Below are 21,713 nucleotides of genomic sequence, written 5' to 3'. Positions count from 1 at the left end.
CTCATCCAGGCCTGCATCTGTTTATAGAAACATTTCAGTTGGTTTTCCATCAACTCCTTGGGCATGATTTTTCCCCTCCCCAGTAGTACAGCTTGGATTTCTTCCATTAGGACCATTCTAGAAAGGTTTCAACATCAACCACTTCTTTTGCCACAGTGACCTTCCATCCACGTTTTCATTCCATCTTCATGCTTCCTGCATCATTCAACAGTCTTATTTCAGCATTTCTTCCATTTATTTTGACCTCACTAGGGAGCTCTGGTGGCTCCAGGCAAGAAACTGCATTGCAGTCTCAAAGCCATCCCGTTCAAATCTACCAGCTGCTCCACAAGAAAAGGATGGGCAGTCTTCTTCCATGTAATTTACTGCCTCTTGAAACCCACTATAGGTCAGTTATGGGTTGTTTCTGACTAGCAGCACACAACATTCTAGGGAGCTCTGGTGGATTTCTGGTAAGGAGTTGTACTGCATCTCCACCAGCTGTTCCACAGAAGAAAGATGGGCAGTCTCCTCCCAAGTGAAAACCCACTGGAGTGTCAGCCAGAAGTTGATGCAAACTCAACAGTACACAACCACAACCACATTCCAATGCACTACTAACTAAGGCTGTGAGGGAGAAAGATGGGCAGTTTCCTCCTGGGCCATTTACAGTCTCTGTAAACCTGCCGGGAGATTTAAGCCATTTGCTCTTGGATTGGCAGTGCAACTCTATCTACTAAGTCACCAGAACGCAAGTGGAAAAAAGCCCAAACCCCCCTATGATGTACACATCATTTGCCTGAAAATATATATTTAGACATTTTTATTTGACAGATAATTTATGCATCAATATTGTTCACTCATTTCCTTGTTTCTTTAATGTCTTAGTATTTTTGTTTTAATTTTCATTCATGTATTTCAATATGAATATGCAATTTATTGATAGTCATTAATGCTGATTATGCATTCTATGAAGTATGATTTGGGTTTTGTCTTAGTGTTACTGATTTGAATGTTGTTCTGATCTTTCCAATTACCTGCTAGCTATGCATCTGAGAGCTGGATAATGAGTAAGGATTAGAGAAGAAAAACTGATGCCTGTGAGTGCTGGTGTTAGAAAAGCATGCCAAAGGGGAGCTCTGGTGGCCTAGTGGCAAGGAGCTGCAACTACAATCCCAGAGGCACACGGTTCGAACCCACCAGATGCTCTGCCGGGGAAGGAGGGACAATCTCCTCCTGTACCAGTCAGAACTGATTTGACGGTACACTCACACAAAAATAATAAAATAAAATAAAAAGCAAAGGAAAAAAAAGCGTGCCAAACAGATATGTTTTAGAACAAGTGTAGCTAGGGGGCTCCTTACACATAAGGATGCTGAAGCTTCATCTCATGTATGTTGAGCATATTTTCTAGGAGAGACCATTCCATGAAAAGGATCATCATGCTAGAAAAGGTAGAGAGTCAGTAAAAAAGAGGAAGGTCCTCAGCAAAATGGATTGATAGAGTGTCTGTAGCAGTAGGCTTGTATGCCAGAGGTGATAAGGATGCCATAGGCTAGGACAAAATTCAGATATGTTGTTGGTAGGGTCACTATGAGTCATATTCAACTCGATAGTTCTTAATCACATAGTGTAGCAAACAAATTATTTTCTAGTTTAGGAAGGTAAAAGTCCAAATTCAAATTCAGAGAGCCAACTCCAGGGCAGGGGTTTTTCTCATTCTCTGTATGTATCTCCTGATTTCACTGTCTTAGTGAACTGGTGGTACTGAGGACTCCCACTTCTGTCTGCTTTTCTCCCATTGATCTCTTAGGAAATCAAATGTGTTACAGACCACATCCTAGGGAAAGTGCCCTTAACATGGGTTCTGGGATCTGGGCTGTGATAGGACTAGTGTGAACTTATTCATCCTAAATATTTTTTTAACAGCTATTTCTTATCAGATCATGGTGGTGGTTGTTGTGGAGGGGTGTGAGTCAAACGCATCTCATAATAACCCTGTGAACGAAAGACCTGAACACTTGTATAATTTTCATTGTTTCTTCAAGTTCAGATGGTTCTGGAGGCAAACTATTTTGGAAGTGGATGCCACTCCTGCTTCCAAGCTTGTTTTAATTAGGGAGCACCACCAAACACTGTCTGCTATGGGTAACTATTATTGCGTTTGACACGTCAGTGTCACAGGGTTTAGCATCACAGAAACGAGTTACCTCTGTATAGCAAATGGACAGACCAGTGCTATATGACCCAGAAGAATGTTTGACCAAAAACAATTTAAACCAGGCCTGAGGGCCACAGAATAAAGTCATCCACCTTTGGCTTTGTCTTGGTAGCATCATTTTCTGTCCACTAGGCCAATGAGCTCTCTCGTTGTTGTTGTTGTTGTTGTTGTTGTTGTTGTTGTTAAAGACTGTCGAGTAGTAGGCGCCTCATAGCGACCATTTGAATGAAAGACCTGAACACTTGTATAACTTTCATCTTTTCTTCAAATTCACATTAATATGTTCTACTCTATAGATATTGAAGAGCAACACTGTCAGTCTGGAAACTATGATGCACCTGACACAGTCTTTGTAATTACTTGCTATGCATCGGAAAGCTGGGCAGTAATCGAGGATGGTAGAAAGAGAATTGTTGCCTTTGAGCTATGGTATTGGAGAAAAGTATTGAATATACCATGGCCTGCTAAGAAAACAAACAAACTTGTCCTGGAGGGTGTTAAACCAGGCTGTTCCTTGGAGGCAAGAATGCTGAATCTTTGTTTGACGTACTTTATAGACATGTTGTAAGGAGAGACTGACCCTTGGGAGGGTGGAGGGACAACGCAGGAGAGGAAGACCCTCAGTGAGATGGATTGAGTCAGTGACTGGAGTAATGCGGGTAAGAGTGTCAGAGATAATAAGATTGGCACAGGATAGAGCAGGGTTTAGGGCTGTTGTAACATAGGGTCGCTATGAGTCACAGGTGACTCGACAGCACTTAACAACAACAAATATCTCTCTCTATTTTATATATATATTATCTAGATCTATCTAGATAGGTATCCAGATCTATCTATATCTATCTATCTATCTATCTATCTATCTATCTATCTATCTATCTATCTATCTATCTATCATCTATCATCTATCTATCCCTATCTATATCTTTGAGGGACACAATTCCAACCATGAAAGATATGGCTTGACCACCATATTAAAGTCTTCTGGGAGCTACCTCTCATCCTCTTCTATGCCTTGGCTGCTACTGAAGCTGTTGGCAGAAGCTGAAGAACAGACACTTATAGTTGAAGCTGCTGAGAGGGGAGTGGAGGCTCGGATGGGAGGAGGTGAGTGAGGAGGCAGCATAGCACACTCAGCCCCACCCACCATTATGGCTGCCTGGGCTGTAGGAGAAGGCTAAGCCCCAGGACCCTGCCACTCTTTGCCTGCATGCCAGACAAGCTCAGAGGCTCACCTGCCTCTATCACTTGTGGTCCAGTGCTGGATTTTGGGTGAACAATTAATAAAAGAAGCATTGATGGTTTCCAGTTGTACTTGTTGAAGATGAATACTAAATATACCATATTGCTGTTTTGTTATATAATGTTGAGTCATCTGCAACCCATAGCAACACTATGTCCAACAGCTCTGAACCCTGCTCTGTCCTGAGCCAGTCTCACTGACTCCGACACAACAACCCCATACACTGCCAAGATATCAACCAGGCCTGTCTTAGAGGAGGTGCAGCCAGGGTACTCCTTATAGAGAAAGGTGGTGAAACATCTCACATACTTTGGCATGTTCTCGGGAGGGGGGTGGTGATCAGTCCTTGGCAAAGGACACCATATGGGGAAAGGTGGAGGGGGAAGGAATAAACCCTCATCAAGATGGACTGACAGGGAGTTCTGGTGGCCTAGTGGCAAGAAGCTGCACTGCAATCCCAGACGTATGTAGTTCAAATCCACCAGATGCTCAGCTGGAGAAGGAAGGGCAATCCCCTCCTGTACCAATCAGAAATGATTTGACAGTACACACAAAAATAATAAAAATTTTTAAAAAAGATGGACTGACAGAATAACTGTAACAGACACTAGAGTAGACCAAAGACAAAGAGGATGGAGCAGGCTAAGGAAGGTTCAGATCTGATTTTCATAGAGTCACTGTGAGCCATATTTGATTTGTTGGCATATACCGATGTGAACAGAGATATTAAAATAAAAAATAGATAAATATGCTACCTTCCGGCCAATTCTGACTTAGTAATTATAGGGCAAACATAGTATTGTGCTGAGTGATTTCTACTACTTAGTTTTTAAAATTTTCATTTTTTTATTGGTTTGCTTATGAAGTGCATATACATTGTGTTTCATACAATCATTCCCATTCATTATGTTTTATAATCACCATTAGACTATGCTTAACATTAATTTGTCTTTCCAGATCCCCAACTGGATCTTTCCCATCTCCTTTACCTCCCTCTCTCCAACTACCAAATTATGTGACCTTATGATTTCCCCTCTGCCAACCCTCACCCTTCTGTTCCCATCCTTTGCCCCTGGATCCCTTAACACATTGTACTAGTAATCCTTCTCTTTTTATAATAATGGTCTTATGCAGTATTTGTCCCTATAAGACTGAGTTCACTCAGCATAATACTTTTCAATCTCTCTCAAGTCATGTAGTAATTTTTTTAATTTGTTGTTCCTGAGTGCTGCATAGTATTCCAGCATGTAAATGTACCACAATTTCTCAATTCATTAGATTGTTTTTGGACATTTGGGCTGTTTTTATGGTCTTGCAATGATGAATAATGCTGCTATGAACATTGGTGTACTAATCCCCATTTGTGTCTCAGTTCTAATTTCCTTTGGTATATTCCTAGTTGAAGATTATCTAAAAACGACTGGAATAGTACATCAGCAGAGAACTGCCAGAAGTCCAGGCTGGGTTTAGAAGGGGTCATGGTACTAGGGATAGTGTAGCTGATGTTAGATGGATCTTAGCTGAAAGCAGAGAATGTCAGAAGAATGTCTATCTGTGTTTCATTGATTATGCAAAGGCATTTGACTGTGTGGATCATAACAAACTGTGGCTGACTCTGAGAAGAATGGGAATCCCAGAACATTTAATCGTACTAATGCGAAACCTATACTTGGACCAAGAGGCAGTCGTCAGAACAGAGCAGGGCAACACTGAATGGTTCAAAATTGGGAAGGGTGTACGTCAGGGATGTGTCCTGTCTCCATACCTTTTCAACCTGTATGCAGAGCAGATTATCCGAGAGGCGGGGCTCTATGAGGAGAGGCGTGGCATTAGGATTGGTGGACGATCTATCAACAATCTGCGTTATGCAGATGACACAACCTTGCTTGCTGAAACTGAGGAGGACCTCATGCACTTACTGCAGAGGGTCAAGGACTACAGCCTTCAATATGGACTGAGGCTCAATGTCAAGAAGACAAAAATTCTCATCACTGGACCAATCAGGATGGATGGCGAAGAGATTGAGATTGTTCACAGCTTCAGTTTGCTCGGCTCCACGGTCAATCAACACTCTTGGCACCAGTAGCCAGGAAATCAAAAAACGTACTGCGATGGGAAAGTCTGCGGTTAGGGACCTCTCCAAAATACTCAAGAGCAACAGTGTCTCTCTGGAGACTAAGGTCCGCCTGATACAGGCCATGGTTTTTGCAATCACTTGTTATGAGTCAGAGAGTTGGACAATGACTAGGGAGTATAGAAGAAGAATTGACTCCTTTGAGCTGTGGTGTTGGAGAAGAGTATTAAATGTACCATGGACTGCCAAGAAAACAAACAGATTCATCGTAGAGAGGATTAAACCAGGCTGCTCCTTGGAGGCAAGGATTCTGGGGCTTCGTCTGACATACTTTGGACATGTTGTAAGGAGAGACAGGTCTTTAGAGAGGGACATCAAGCTGGGTAGAGTAGAGGGACAGCACAGGATGGGAAGACCCTCTATGAGGTGGATTGATTCAGTGACTGGGGTACTCAGGATGGGTGTGTCAGAGGCAATGAGATTGGCACAGGATAGAGCACAGTTTAAGGCTGTTGTACATAGGGTTGCTATGAGTCGCAAATGACTCGACAGCACCTAACAACAACAACAACAACATATTCCTAGTAATGGAATAGCTGGGTCACATGAAATTTCTGTAGTCGGCTATTTGAAGAAACACCAAACTGCTTTCCAAAGGGATTGTACCATTTTATAGTCCCATCAGCCGTTGCCTGAGAGTTCCCACCGCCCCACATCCTCTCCAGCATTCATTGTTTGCTGCCCTTACACTGAATTTCAATGGAAGTAAACTGCCTCATGTTTCTCCTGCTGAGAAGTCCACCACTTTAACTACTGTATCACCAGAATGCATCTTAAAACCATGAAGGGGAAATAACAAAAGCAGAGCTATTTGTCCTTTAAAAATCCAGCTATCTCTTATGAAATCATCATGAGCATATTTGGAGTCAGTCATTTGACCAGATGTCATTGTTAGGTGCCATTGAGCCAAAGGTTCCCTGATGGAGGAACCAGTCACTGATCTGTAGTTCTTGTTAGTCACATTGACCTTTCAAAGCTATCCTTTCATCTCCATATTAGATTTATTTACCTGGCAAATTTATGTCCTTCATGTCCTTTTTGTTGTTTACTTTGGTGTCCTTTTTATAACACTGTGAGAGTCATTATCTTTCAGTCCTCTAATCTTATAAATTTATTGACATAACTGATAATTTTAGTGTTAACATTCTTTAGAATTCCTGTTTTCCAATTTCTTTATCTTTGTAATCAGTCACCTAACTCCTGCCAGTACGTGGGTGGGGTTGCATTGTGCTATCAAATAAGAACCAACCCATAGCTGACCTCCCAGTGGGTTTTTGGAGGCAGTTAACCACAGAGGAGATTGCCCATCTTTCTTCTGCAGAACAGCTGATAGATTCATACTGCATGCCTTTGAGATTGTAGTGCAGCTTCTGAACACTAGGCCACCAGCGTTCCATGCTACCACCTTGGGTATATTTCTCTTTTAATCTGATGTTAGTACTATTTGGGTACATTTACTTAATAATACATTTTACTTGTAGTAAATAAAAGTTAAAGAAATGTTCTGGTTTTATGATCACTTGGTGTATATCCTTGAGTAATTTTTGTATATCTAAAATACTAGTGTGTGTAGAAAAGAATCTGTGAGTGCTTTCTTGGTGCAGGCATGGAGTTTTAGGAACAAACATTTTCAGAAGTCTATAAATTTCATTTCACTTTTATCCTAATGTGCAGTTCTTGCCACTTAGAAGTCAGAGGCCAGTCTGTTTCTCTTTCTGTTGTAGCTAGTCTGTTTTCTTTATAATATTTATTAGGAATGATCTCATTTTTATTCTTGTAATACAGAAATTTTTCCGCTGTATGTCTAGGTGCAAGGAACCCTTATGACATAGTGCATTCCATATGCTTGGCTTTCCCTATCCTTTTGTCCCTATTTGACTTTGAATAATAGCAAAGGTGATGGGAATAACCTTTAATAAAAGGCATGAAATAGTGGAAGAAAGCAAGCACATTTGTGAAAGAACTTTATCACACATATTAAAAAGTAAATACCATTTCTCCATGTGAAATTGCTTCAGTGGTATTTTCCAATATTGCATAACTATTGCATTGAAATGGAAAATTACTCTTTCATGTAAAATAAAGACTAGAAAAAATAATAATAAAAGGAAAGGAATGCTGGTTCCAGTCGTTTCACATAGTATGTAATTGTTCATTTGTCATGGAGAGAAAATACTTAATCAGTCCTGAACTGGTGCACACATACTTTGTCATGTGTAATGACTTTTAGAATATTACATTGTGAAATGTTTATCCAAGGAATCGACTTCTGGCACATGGATAAAATGAAAAGTGAAATATTTAGTTCATAATAGGCATATTTTCCAGAATCTTTCTGATTAACTATCCTGACATGAATAGAAAGACTACAGGTCTGTGTTTATCTGGTCTATGGTAACAGACAAGGCAGGCTCCAGCCTGATGTTAAAACTGTGGTGACTTGAAATATCTTTGTAAACCCCTCAAACAATTACATCATTCCTTTAGCAATAATGATAGAGTTAAAAAAAATATTGGAGTCTGTTTTCCTGTTTGGACTTCTTGGTTAACTGCTTTATATCCTGACTGAAAACTTTCAGATTCCCAACTCACAGGCGTAAAGCTTCACAGGATCATCACTAGGAAACTGGACCTCATACCTTTTGTATTCAAATTATCTCACAAAGTTTGGGTATAGCATATTTCTTTATCCAAATAGATCCCCACCCTGTGTCTCCATTATCTAAATTCTTATGAAATCCATTGACGGTCAGCTGAGGACAATGTTTTCATACAAGCTGGTCTGCTTTGTCAGTTTGGTCTGCTCTGTCAGTTATATTCCTAGATAGGGGAATATAACTCTCCCGACTTTTTCTTGTGATGATTAGTGTTTATGTATTTTGAGCTCTGGCATTGCATCCATTGGGAATTACCATGCTAACCCAAAGGTCTAGCTTCTCTTGTGCTTCTACTCAAGCAGCAGCTTCTAAGAAGAAAGATAGACAATCTCCCATTTGAAAACTCAAGTGTCAGTGTATGAGAATGCACTGAGAGATGACCTTCCAGCTTGTTTTCAGAGAGTGTCAATATACAGGGGGAGGTTGCCTGCCTTTCTCCCTAGCCGGCGGTGGATTCGAACTGCCAGGAATTGTCAGAGAGGAGCCACCATTGACTTAGCTCAGAAACCCAATGGATTAATCATCCATTCAGTTCCAACTTGAGAAAAATGAGTTTAAGTTTGCGTTTATGTATTCTGAATTAGAAGACTCAGGAATTACAAACACAGAGGATTTTATGTTCTCCAGTTTGGTTAAGTAAGAATTATAATGGAAAACTAAATTTTATAATCATGTCTACACTTTTTTTTAAAGGAAAAATTTTCTCCTTTAGTATTAAAATTATCTTCTTTACCACAATTCTTAACATTTTTGAGAAGTTTTAGACTTACACTTAATGTATAGACTAAACTTTCTTCAGAAGCCAAATTATTTTCCATATTTACAGATGTTAGAATTATTAAATATCTTCTAAAACTAAAAAGACTCAAGGTAATAGTTTTATTGAGAAATATAATCCTTTTTTCTTGAAAGCATGTGATGTAGTGGTATTGTAAATAAAGACAGCATGGGGCAGGAAGGATCTGTTTTGTGCATAGTTTCTATTTTTACAAAACAAACAGGATTAAATGTTGTTAATTTATTGGAAGGATGTTAACCATAGTAACATGATTCAATATGAGGGATATATAGTTTGAGAAAATGTTTCTAGCACAAGAGCTGTCCTAGGGAAAATATTTTAATGAAAAAAGAGAAGTCCACCATGTTGTTGGGTTTTTTCCCCCAGATAAAGGAAAATATTTTTTTCATAGTTGGATGAAACTTAAGAACATGATGTAATTATGGGTTATTTTCTCTATACACATCATAAGACAAATTATAATGATAATTGTTACATATTACAATTTATAATTTGTTACACATAATAATTGTTGCACATTATAATTTGTCACACATTACAAGGGCTATATTTAACTAGGTTATATTCCAAAAGGCCTTTTTTACAAGCTTCTAAAACCCAGAGTAAAGGTAATGACCTTGGGGGAGGAGGAACTCAGGCCCTATAATCTCAGGGTCCTGATGTCACAGAGGATATAGTAGTAGTATGGCAACATCCCAGGTGTAGGGAAACAATGCTTCGATTCAGATCCTAATTCCCCTTTCTTTTTATCTGACCTTGTGAAAGTTATGGGTACTTTTTGTAATTTCATTTCCTTGTTTGTAAAATGAGGATGAGGATACAATAGTGCCTGGCACAGGATATGTACAATATGCTCACTTGATGTCCTTCTTCATTCTTAAAGTTATTTATAAAGACCTGTCACTGTGACACAAAGATACATTTCCTCCTCAACTATGATTAGATTGTCAGTAAATCTTATCATGGAGAAGGCTGAAGACATGAGCTCGAGTTCTTTTATGAAAAACAACAAAGGCTACAGAGCCCAAGTTTTGTCTTCTGGAGTGTAATGAAGAAATCTTAACATAAAACCATTCAGTCAGGAACAGGTAGAAAAGATGAATGACTAGAAGCCAGCAACCCAGGGCTAGAAGTGGGAAGAATCCTGTTACATTGAGGAGAAGAGAACTGATGTCACAAATAAAATGAATGTAGATTGTTGAATGAGAAACTCATGTGCTATGTAAACTTTTACCCAAGCTAGAGACTCTGAAGATTGCATTGGAGCACAGAAAAGCCAAAGCACAAGGAAGAATTCAAGATACTAAAGAGTTGAATAGAAGATTTCAAAAGGCAGCATGGGATGACAGAGTAAAATATTACAATGAAATATGCAAAGAGTTGGAGTCAGAAAATCAAAAAGATCAAACTCATCATTTCTTAAGCTCAAGGAACTGAAGAACAAATTCAAATCTCGAGTTGCTATAATCAAGGATGCTTTGGGCAGAATATTAAAAGTTCCAGGAAATATAAAAAGAAGATGGAAAGAATATACTGAGTCACTGTATCAAAAGGAATTGGCAGACACAGAAGAATCTCATGTAACAACATATGAGCAAGAACCTATGGTGATGAAGGAAGGAGTTCAGGCTGCTCTGAAGGAAATGGCAAAAAAATAAGGCCCCAGGAATAGTTAGTATACCAATTGACATATTTCAGGTAACAGATGCTGCCCTGGCCGTGCTCACCAAGTTGTGCCAAGAAATCTGGAGAACAACCACTTGGCCAAGTGACTAGAAGAGATCTGTATTTGTTCCCATCCCAAAGAAAGGTGACCCAACTGAGTGTGGAAACTACTGAACAGTGTCATTGATTTCACATGCAAGCAAGATTCTACTGAAGATCATCCAAAAACGACTGGAACAGCACATCAACAGAGAACTGCCGGAAGTTCAGGCTGGGTTTAGAAGGGGTCATGGTACTAGGGATATTGTAGCTGATGTTAGATGGATTTTAGCTGAAAGCAAGGAATACCAGAGGAATGTCTATCTGTGTTTTATTGACTATGCAAAGGTCTTTGATTGTGTGGATCATAACAAACTGTGGCTGACTCAGAGAAGAATGGGAACCCCACTTGAACCAAGAGGCAGTCATCAGAACAGAGCAACGAAACACTGCATGGTTCAAAATTGGGAAGGGCATATGCCAGGAATGCATCCTATCTCCATACCTTTTCAACTGGCATGCAGAACAGATTATCCAGGAGGCTGGGCTCTAGAGGAGAAATATGGGGTCAAGATTGGTGGAAGATCTATCAACAATCTGTGTTATACAGATGACACAACCGTGCTTGCTGAAACTGAGGAGAACCTGCAGCACTTGCTGCAGAAGGCCAGGGACTATAGCCTCCAATATGGATTGAGGCTCAATGTCAAGAAGAAAAAGATTCTCACCACTGGACCAACTGGCAGCATCAGGATGGATGGTGAAGGGATTGAGATTGTTCACAGCCTTAGTTTGCTTGGCTCCACAGTCAACACTCTTGGCACCAGCAGCCAGGAAAAAAAAAAACAAACATATTGTAATGGGAAAGTCTGCTCTTAGGGACCTCTCCAAAGTACTAAAGAGCAGTGGTGTCTCTCTGGAGACTGAGGTGCATCTGATACAGGTCATAGTCTTCACAATCACTTGTTATGCATCAGAGAGTTGGGCAATGACTAGGGAGGAGGGAAGGAGAATCGATGCCTTTGAGCTGTGGTGCTGGAGAAGAGTATTGAATGTACTGCTGGGAAAACAAACAGATTCATCCTAGATAGGGTTAAACCTGGCTGCATCTTGGAGGCAAGGATTCTAAGGCTTTGTCTGACATACTTTGGACATGTTTTAAGGAGAGACCAGTCCTTGGAGAGGCCTGTCATGCTTGAGATGGTGGAGGGACAGCACAGGAGAGGAAGGCCTTCTATGAGGTAGATTGATTCAGTGACTGGGGTAATCAGGATAGACGTATTGGAGACAAAGTGATTGGCACAGGACAGAGCAGAGTTTATGACTGTTGTACATAAAGTTGCTATGAGTCACAATCGACTCAGATGGCACATAACAACAACGACAACCATCAAGTTGGAACCAACTTATAATTGACCCTATTTTCAGAGGGTGTAATTTACACAGAAGGAGAATGCCCATCTTTTTCTTATTGAGCTGCTGGTGGGTTCAAACTGTGTAAGTCCTTACCACTAGGCCAACAGCATTCTTATATCTTAAATTAATCTTAACTGTGTTAATTTACTTGACTAAATTTACAGTTTTAGGTTCAAATTCTGATTTTGGCATCTAAGAGCTGTGTGCAAACTTCAAGAAAGTTGCTAGTTTTATAAACTATAAATTGGGACGATGATGATAATAGTAATTTATTGTAAAAGTGTTGTCTTTAAGTCTATTGCTTATAAACTTGTTTACAGTGAGTAGGGATGATAGAAGGAAAATGGATACCTTTGAGCTGTTGTGCTGGAGTTTTGAATATACCATGGGCTGTAAGAGAACAAACAGCTTCAACCTAGGGAGAGTAAAAGCAAGCTGCTCCATGGAGGGAAGGATTCTGGGTTTTTGTCTGACATACTTTGGGCACATTGCAAGGAGGGACCAGTCCTTGGAGAAAGACATCATGCTTGGGAGGGCAGAGGGACAGCACAGGAAAAGAAGTCACTGGATGAGATGGATAGGTGTGTCAGAGACAGTAAGATTGGCTCAGGACAGAGCACAGTTTAGTGCTTTTGTACATAAGGTCCCATGATTTGCAGGTTACTCCATGGCACATAACAACAACAATATGTATCTGTCACTGTACTAGTCCTGTCTTTATCACTATGACTGTGTAGTAAGGTTTGAGATCAACAAGTGTGATGCCTCATACTTTGTTTTTCTTTTTCAATAGTGCTTGCTTGTTCAGGATCTCTTTCTTTTCCAGATAATATTGGAAATTTTCTTCTGTACCTCTTTAATGAGTGGCATTGGTATCTGTATTGAGATTGCATTGAACTTACAGAATTGTCATTTTTACTGTACTGAGTTTTTCTCTCCATGAGTATAATATAATCTGACATTTATCTAAGTTTCTTTTGTCTCAACATAATTAAGATAATATTCTATATAACAACAGCCAACATCATCCTCAGTAGGGAGAAATAAAAGGCATTTTCCCTGAGAACAGGTATCCACTATTAGTACTCCTACTCAGTGTTGCATTGGCGGTTCCACTGTCAGTACTAAGACAAGAAAAAAGAAATAGGAGGCATCTAAATTGACAAAGAGAAGGTAAAACTGTCTCTCTGTGCAGATAATATGATAGTATATGTGAAAAACCCTGAAAAATCTGCAAGTAAACTGTTAGACAAAATACTAAGGAACAAACCTAACTGGAGACACAAAAGACCTACACAAAGAAAATTACAAAACACTATACTATAAGAGCAACTACTTCCAACAGCATTTCTCTATTGCACATCATTCCTTTTAACATACCCAGTCAAGCACATGCCAAAGGCAGACCTGCATGCTTTCTGTAATCTATAGTTTCCAGTATTCATTTCTGTCACACATCTTAACACTGCTATATAGACAAATAATCACCAAGTGCAAACAGCATATTAACCTTCATACATAAGGCTTCAAACAAACAACAATCAGTTTCAACTTCATTTCTCTACTCTCAATTATTATCTCCCTTTTAAATGTATATCCCCTTGGGCCTCTGCTATTTTACTCAGGACTCTTCAAATCAGCTTTGCAGTTTTTATTCCCTCCCTAGAAGCAACAAAACCATATTTTCCATGGGGATGATCATATCTGAGCTCCACTGGAAGGTTAACAATCCCCATCCACAATGTCCACAGTACAAAACCAGTGTCCATGAAGCCAGTCATACACCCATACTTCCACACCTCTATAAATTCTAACAGCAACCCAGAGTAATGAGATCCCTCCCAGGCTCTCATTGCAGTGTTACTGAGTCTTCATCCATTGCAATGGCACCACAACATTCACAGAACCACACTCCACCTTGCTCGAGTTTATCAGGGACATTCACTGTCACGCTCATTCCTGACCCTCTTCTGGACATCCAGGGCTGTAAATAGCATGGGGAAAGATTGTCCATCTCTCCCCCTCGAAACCTCATATGGATTTGAACCACCCGAGAGATACTAATTTTGAGTTAGCAGTGCAGTTTTCCACAGTCCACCCCAATTCAGGTTGGAAACTGTAGTCAACTCTTCAGTTAGAGCAGCTGCTGAAGTGTACTCACAGGCTCTTTCATCTTAGGTCTCTTGACTCAATTTCTGTGTTACAAAGCTCTCTTAATCTTACAAGTTTTGGCATCTCTTGCTCTGCATGCTCTGGAAAGTCCTCCAGTAACCTTGGGCCAAGGCCCCTGGCTCTTGCTGTATGGGGCAGCTGTCCCAGGTCAGCTCTGTCTCCCATCTCTGGTTCTCTGCTGCTCCTGTTTTCTTCTAGGTCCTGATCTAACTGGCACAGGAATCCCTGGCCCTGTAGGAGGTACTCTGACATCCTCTGCTGCTTTCTTCTCGCTGGTAGTGAGATTCCCCTTTTCTGTCTTTAAACCTGCTTATTTTGAGCCTGATGATATGGTAAGACTAGCCAGTCCCCTTGTTAGAAGTGTACTCAACTTATTTGCTTATTCAAAGGTCCTCCCAACTGGGCCTGTAGGCAACATCCTGATAGATGGAGAAAGCATTGAAACTATCAATGATTTCCTTTTATTTGGATACACATTCAACACTGTTGGTACCAGCAGTCATGAGATCAGGAGATGTACTTCTTGGGACAAGTTTGCTCTCAGGAGCCTCTCCAAAATACTGAAGAGCAATGATGTCAGTTTGAAGACTAGGTGTGCCTGATTCAGTCCATGGTCTTTTCAGTCACTTGCTACTCATCTGAGAGCTGGACAATTAGTAAGGATGACAGAAGAATTAATGCCATTGGGTTATGGTGTTGGAGAAGAGTACCTGAATATCTCATGGTCTGCCCAAAGAGTAAACAGATATCTCTTGGAGAAGGTGCAGCTAGAGTGCTCCTTACAGGCCAGGATGGTAAAGATTGATCTCTCATATTTTGTACATGTTGCTAAGTGGGGCTGTTCCTTGTAGAGGGACATGTTGTTCAGAAAGGTGGAGGGTCAGTAGAGAGGAAGACCCTTGGCCAAGTGGATTGACACGGCCACTGCTGCAATGGACTCTAGTGTGTCAGAAGTGTGAGGATGACACAGGATAGGACAGGATTCAGATTTGTTGTTCCTAATGTCATTACGGGCCGCACTCAACTCGACAGCAGTTAACAACTACAACCACAGGGATATTTGCATTTTCAGCACTGTATCAGTTAATGTCTTTAGTACTTAAGGTTTAGCTTGCTCATTTTCCAAAGCCTCCACCTTCTCTTTCTAGTCTGTCTTAGTCTGGACCTTTCCCTGAAACCTGGCCACTGTGGGTGACCCTGACGGTATTTCAGATATCAGTGACATAGCTTCTAGCATGGAGACAGTAAGCACAGTAGTAAGCAGAACTGACCATCAGGTGATAGTATTTAAACCATTAGCACATTCCTTACGCTTTCTGATTCTGTTTTTCATCATGTATTAAAATGTAATAATATAAGCATGATAACTAATCACAAAAGAAGTATTCAGTAAATACTCAACATATTCATTTTTCTCTTTCAAGCAGTAATTTAAAAAACCTTAGATTTTCCATAATTCCTCTCATCCCTCCCTTTTCTCCAAATACCATCAGCCCATTTGCGTGAGACCAAAGTCACACTAGATATCATTGTGTTTGCTAAGAGAGCACATGGGTAGTGAAATGTGTTTTCATCTCTTTGGTAATACTGTGGCATAGAAATCTTGATCTGTACTGATTTTTGAAAGGGGAGGATTGCTGCTGACATTTGAAAGCCTGGATTACAGAGAATAGAAGGAGATATTTCATGATATTTTCAAAGGTTTGCCAAATTCTATTGTGTATTTATTAACCTATTAAGCAGATTCCCAATATGATGAACATGATACATTTTTAAGTGTTCCAAAAATATGTCCTTATGAAACAGGTCATAATTTTTTTTAGTCTTTACTTTGTTTGTAACCAAACTATAAAGTATTTATGGAGAAAATGAAATTGTGAATTGATCTAAATCATTTGATCTGATGATATAAAGATAAATTAGAGGTGTTGATAATAATTTCCTAGCTTTCAGAAGTGGTCATGAGAAAAATCTGTTGGAAAGATGACATAGAATGGAAAAACAGTAAGAGCATGAGAGGTTGGAAAATTGTTTTCATAACAAAAAATAAAAGAAAATAAAAAGAAGCAGCTGCAAAGTAAAGAAGGTTCGTGATAAAACACTGTTAGAGCTTTCTTTGTCTTTTTCTATTGTACGATGTCATAAGTGAATATCCAGTAAAACCATACCAGTTGCTTGCTTGCAGATTTTGCCTCAAGGAGCCTGCCTGTGCATAAGAGTAGAATTAAACTCTGTGGGGTTTGCAGTCTTTCTTCTGAACTACACTGGGATGATCTGACATTGCAGCCTTTTGGGTAGGAGCAGAGCACATATCTGTTTGTGCCACCCAGAGATTCTTGATGTCCAATCGAAAGCATCTTATTTTAAATTATTTTATTATCAGAAAGAAGCATGGTTGTATATTGGTACATATTTTTTAATTTTTTTAGATAAATTATTGAACCATTTAAAGGAGTAATCAGAAATAATCATTTTTAATGGTAACCTGTGATTAAAATGCACCTGATTCAGGCCGTGGTCCTCTTAATGACCTGTTGTGCATCTGAGAGCTGGACAGTAAATAAGGATAACAGAAGAACTGATACCTTTGAGTTGTGGTGTTGGAAAAGAGAGCTGAACATCTGATGGAATGCCAAAAGAACAAACAGATTAGTCCTAGAGCTCGTGAGCCAGAGTGCTCCTTGAAGCAAGGATGATGAAGCTTCATCTTTCATACTTTGAACATGTAGCCTCGTGAGGCTACTCCTTGGGAAAGGGCACCATGCTTGGAAAGATGAAGGCTCAGCAAAGGAGAGGAAGACACCCAGCAAATTAATTAACATTGTGACCTCAGCAGTGGCCTCTAGTGTCTCAGAGATGATGAAGATGTCGCAGGATACGGGGAATTTCAGGTTGGCTATTTATAGCATTGCTATGAGTTGTACTCCACTCAATGACATCTAACAGCAATATAAATCCTGTTATAACAAAAGGAAAACATAATACAATCAAAATTCCATTATACATCTAAGCCCATTCTTCAAAACTGAGCTGTTTACACTTCTACAGGTTATTTCAAAACTCACATATTCTGGTTATATCTTAGGAGGAGGGAGACAGTGTCTTAGAAGTAGATCACTCCAAAGTGCTAATGACCAAGGATGTCAGTTTAAAGATTAAGGTGCATTTGATCCAAACTGTGATATTTTCCGTTGCTTCCTGTGTTTCTGCAATTTAGACAATGAATAAGAATGACAGAAGAAGCATCAACATATTTGAATTCCATCTTGGAGGAAATGCAACCAAGGTGCTCATTAGAGGCAAAGACTGTAAAATCTCATTCTATATACTTTAGGCATGTTGTCAGGAGAAATTGGTCCTTGGAAAAAGACATCATGGAGGGTCAGAGAAAGAGACCCTCAACAGGATTGATTGACAATAGGCTTAAGCTTATTTGAAATTGTAGCGATGTAACAGGATAGGGCAAGGTTCAGATCTGTTGTTAAACTTGATGACACCTGTCAACAACAAATCATTGTTTATGGATATGAACTGGATGCCCTTTTTTCACCATGCAGACAATTTGTATTTTTCTCTTTAGTTTTATCTCATGTGTCCCTAATTGTTTTAACTCACTCACTCACTGTCATTGAGCCAGAATTACTCATGGCTGACTCTCCAGTGTATTTTCATAGCCTCTAAATTGCAAGAAAAGAGATTACCCTTCTTTCTCCCTCATGGCACTGGTGGATTCAAACCACTTGCCTTTTGAGTTGTTACCACAAACACCCACGAGGCCATCAAGACAATAGGGTTTAGGAGTTTCATCAATGATTCCAAACTCATCAATCTGCCAGCTCCACATCTAGTTTCATATTGCAACTGTTGCCTTCTGGCCTGGATTGTACACTTAAAAGTGCTTAATTGGACAAATTTTGTGTTGTGTATCGTTTATAGCAATAAAATAAGTTTAAAAATCCTGTCCATATGTCACCTTCTCAGGTGAAAATATATCACCCCTCTCATCCAATCAATGTGTGTTAATTTATTCAGGAAAAAAATTACAATAGATCCTGCCAAGAATCCCCTTCATTTTAATGGTACCAATATTATTTTTCTAAGTTTGGAAAATGTACCTGGTATCCAAATGCTAGTATTAGGGTTACAGGTAAATAAAAACTATAAAATCATTCAGTTTTTCTGTAGATGTATAAATAAACCAAATTAAGGCCATATGGTAGGTAAGTTTTCAGAAATTAGTTTTGTGAGGGGGAAAATAATATCTGTAAGTATAAAAGAAATGTATTTGCATATATTTAATCTACAAGTTAAAATATACTCTGAATCTCTTATTGTCAAGTTCAAGTGAGCAGAGCAGTACTTAATAAAAGAATTTTGTTGCATGAATTGAGAAGACACATATATTATTTAGGACGACTAAGAGAAAAAGAATACTAGACAGTCTGTCTCTCAATCCACATTACAAATAAACGAGGAAATAGAAGTAATAAATTACAAAACAGTTATACATAAGTGATCTTTTACAGTGACTTTGTATTGTGGGGAGAAATAATGAGTAGAGAAATCAGAAATGTTTTCAGGATAAAGGGAAGGATACAGTAAGAGGGAGTCGTTTAGATGCTGCTGTTTGTTGTTAATTGCTGTCGAGTGGACTATGACTTGTGGCTCTGTGAACAATGCTAGGAATAGGAGAAATTTTATATGAAACTTAATTCTGAAGAAGGTATCTTTTAATAGGATACAGAACTTACCAGTTGGGGATTTAGTCTTGATTGAAAGGAAGGTCCATCTCATCCAGGGTCTTCCTCTCCTGCACTGTACCTCCACCCTTCCAATCATGATGTCCTTCTCCAAGGACTGGTCCCTTCTGGAAACATGACTCAAGTATGCCAGATGTAGCTTCAAAATCCTTGCCTCAAAGGAGCAACTCTGGTTTCACTCTCTTCAGAACAGACCTGTGTGTTCTCTTGGCAGTCCATGGTATCTCCAATACTCTTCTCCAGCACCACAATTCAAAGACATTGATTTTTTTTTCTTCTGTCATCCTTATTCAATGTCCAGCTGTCTGATGAGTACCAAGTAATTGCAAGGACCATGGCTTTAGACTGACATCATTGCTCTTCAGTACTCCAGATAAAACTCTTCTATAAGTCAGAACGACTTGATGTAAATTAGTAAAGTAAGGGGTTTTGAGAGGGTAGGTTATAGGGCATAAAAATAATAGAGATCAATTTAGGAAAAAACTGTGGAGTGTACATAATATATTCAAAGCCACTCACTGCCATTGATCCAATTCTGACACAAAGCAATTTCCCAACCAGTTTCTGAGGCTCTAAACCTTTATAGGTAGAGACAACCTGTATTTTTTCCCCATGGAACAACTGATAGATTTGAACCAGCAACTAAAGTGAACATCAGAGCTCCTTATATACAGGAAATGGGGAGTGGGGGAGAGTTTAGCATTGCTGACCATGGTTGCGGTTTGGTTCTTTTTGTTAAAACTGTCTTAGTTGCTGGGTCTTCCTCTCTTTTGCTAATCTTCTAACTTCCCCAGCTTGATATTTATCTCCAAGGACTGGTTCCTGAAAAGATGCCCCGAGTGAGACCAACGGAGTTTCCTGATTCTTGCCTCTTAGGAGCACTCTGGTTGCACTTCTTTGAGATAGATTTGTTTGTTCTTTTGGCAGGCCATAAAATAAACTTCACCAACACCACAATACCTGGTTGAGGAGGTCCCTCGATGAGATGAATTTACACAGCGACTACTATAATGAGCTTGACTGTCAGCAGTCTTGGTGCCAGACAGAACAAGGTTCAAATATGTTGTTCACAGAATCACTATGACTTGTAGTCAACTAAGTGACACCAAACAACAACAATTGCTTGGTTTTGGGAATCAGTATGAATGTCTCATTACATTGTCCCTCAAAGCTAAATGTTCATTTTCTTCCTGTTTGCCATAAAATTATAACAAACTCATAGCTGACCCTCTAGTAAGTTTTCAGAGGCCTTAAACAACACAGAAGTAGATTATCTACCCATCTTTGTCCCATGAAGCAGCTGGTAGATTTGAGCTGCGAGCCTTAGGGTTGACAAGGATAACTTCTCACCACTAGACCACCAGGGCTCCCAGTTCAGCTGTTGTTGTATACTGTGGAATCTGAACCAACCCATAGCTGTCCCTCCAGTGAGTTTTCAGAGGTCATAAATCACAGAGGAAGAGATTGCCTATTTTTCTCCCATGAACAGCTGGTGGATCCAAACATTGTACCTTTGCATTGATAGCACGATTTCTTACCACTAAGCTACTTTGCCTGAAAATACGTAATTAAAACTTTCAAGGTCTTTTTCTATTTTGAAAGAGAGGGTTCTTATTTTTGTGTTGAATTACTCTCTAAGAGTAATTGACTACCCTGATTTAACAATGACTCTCAAAGTGTAAATATCACAGTTGTTTCATTTTAAGAGAAAGGAAATACTAGTTTGACCTCTTAGCATGGTAAATTCTTAGGATTTTTCCATTGCCTGGAACAAGGTGTTTTAACAGGAAAACTTTATTTGTTCTTTTTAGAAAACAAGGAAGATCCCTTAAAGTTTTTGTAATCATGAGCTAAGTGTGATTTAAGTTCTGCTTTGTTGGAACAATGAAATTGGTTACACTTTGCATGAGTTGCTGTTGGATGTAGAGAAAAGATATGGAAATGAAGATGATGATTTAGGATTCCAAAAATTGCAGTTACTTTAAGCTTTAACTGAAAATAGATATTTTCTCTTGAGATTTGTGTGTGTTCTGAGGAATAATATTGCAAAATCCAACATTGCACAATAAAAAAGACAAAAGCAAGGGAAGATTTATGAGATGATCCTTGGCAGTTTATTTAAAGTAGTATGCTCTCTCAGGGTTTCATACTGAGATTTTTTTTGGTTTGCTGTATTCCGCAAGGGGATAGTATTAAGAAAAGTAGGAACATGGGAAGGTCCAAAAGGAAATAAAGAGGAAAGATAGTCCCAGACCCATTTGGACCATGTAGGCCTAAATCGCTGACTAGCTGAAAGGCCTATCTAATCAGCTGGGTGACCCAACAGAATATAAAAACAACTCAGATGTGAATTGTGATATTAGTTGTGCTTGAAATTATTTTACAGACATTTACGGAAGGAGGAAGGAAATTTTAGACTGAATTAAATGGAGTTAACTTCTTCCAGTAGGCCTCTTCGTTTAGTTATTGACTATGAGGATTCACTGTGTGTGAGGAGGCTGCTGGTGTGTGTGTGTGTGTGTGTGTGTGTGTGTGTGTGTGTGTGTGTGTGTGTAAGGGCTTTAAATAGATTCAGATAGTATCCTTATTGTTCTTACATGATGCCAGCATAAAAAAGAATTTTTTATG

The 21,713-nt window shown here is 39.3% G+C and overlaps 1 protein-coding gene across 1 annotated transcript in view; it reads left to right on the top strand.

The window, feature by feature from the left end:
* FMN2 (formin 2) overlaps positions 1–21,713 on the top strand; it is a 417,308-nt gene that overhangs the window by 349,881 nt on the left and 45,714 nt on the right. The window lies entirely within an intron of this gene.

Source organism: Elephantulus edwardii, unplaced genomic scaffold, assembly GCF_000299155.1.
Source record: "Elephantulus edwardii isolate Elephantulus edwardi_28Jun2011 unplaced genomic scaffold, EleEdw1.0 scaffold00331, whole genome shotgun sequence".
NCBI classification, from domain to species: Eukaryota; Metazoa; Chordata; class Mammalia; order Macroscelidea; family Macroscelididae; genus Elephantulus; species Elephantulus edwardii.
The sequence above is the reverse complement of the archived record's forward strand: the minus strand, read 5'-3'. Positions and strand labels throughout refer to the sequence as shown.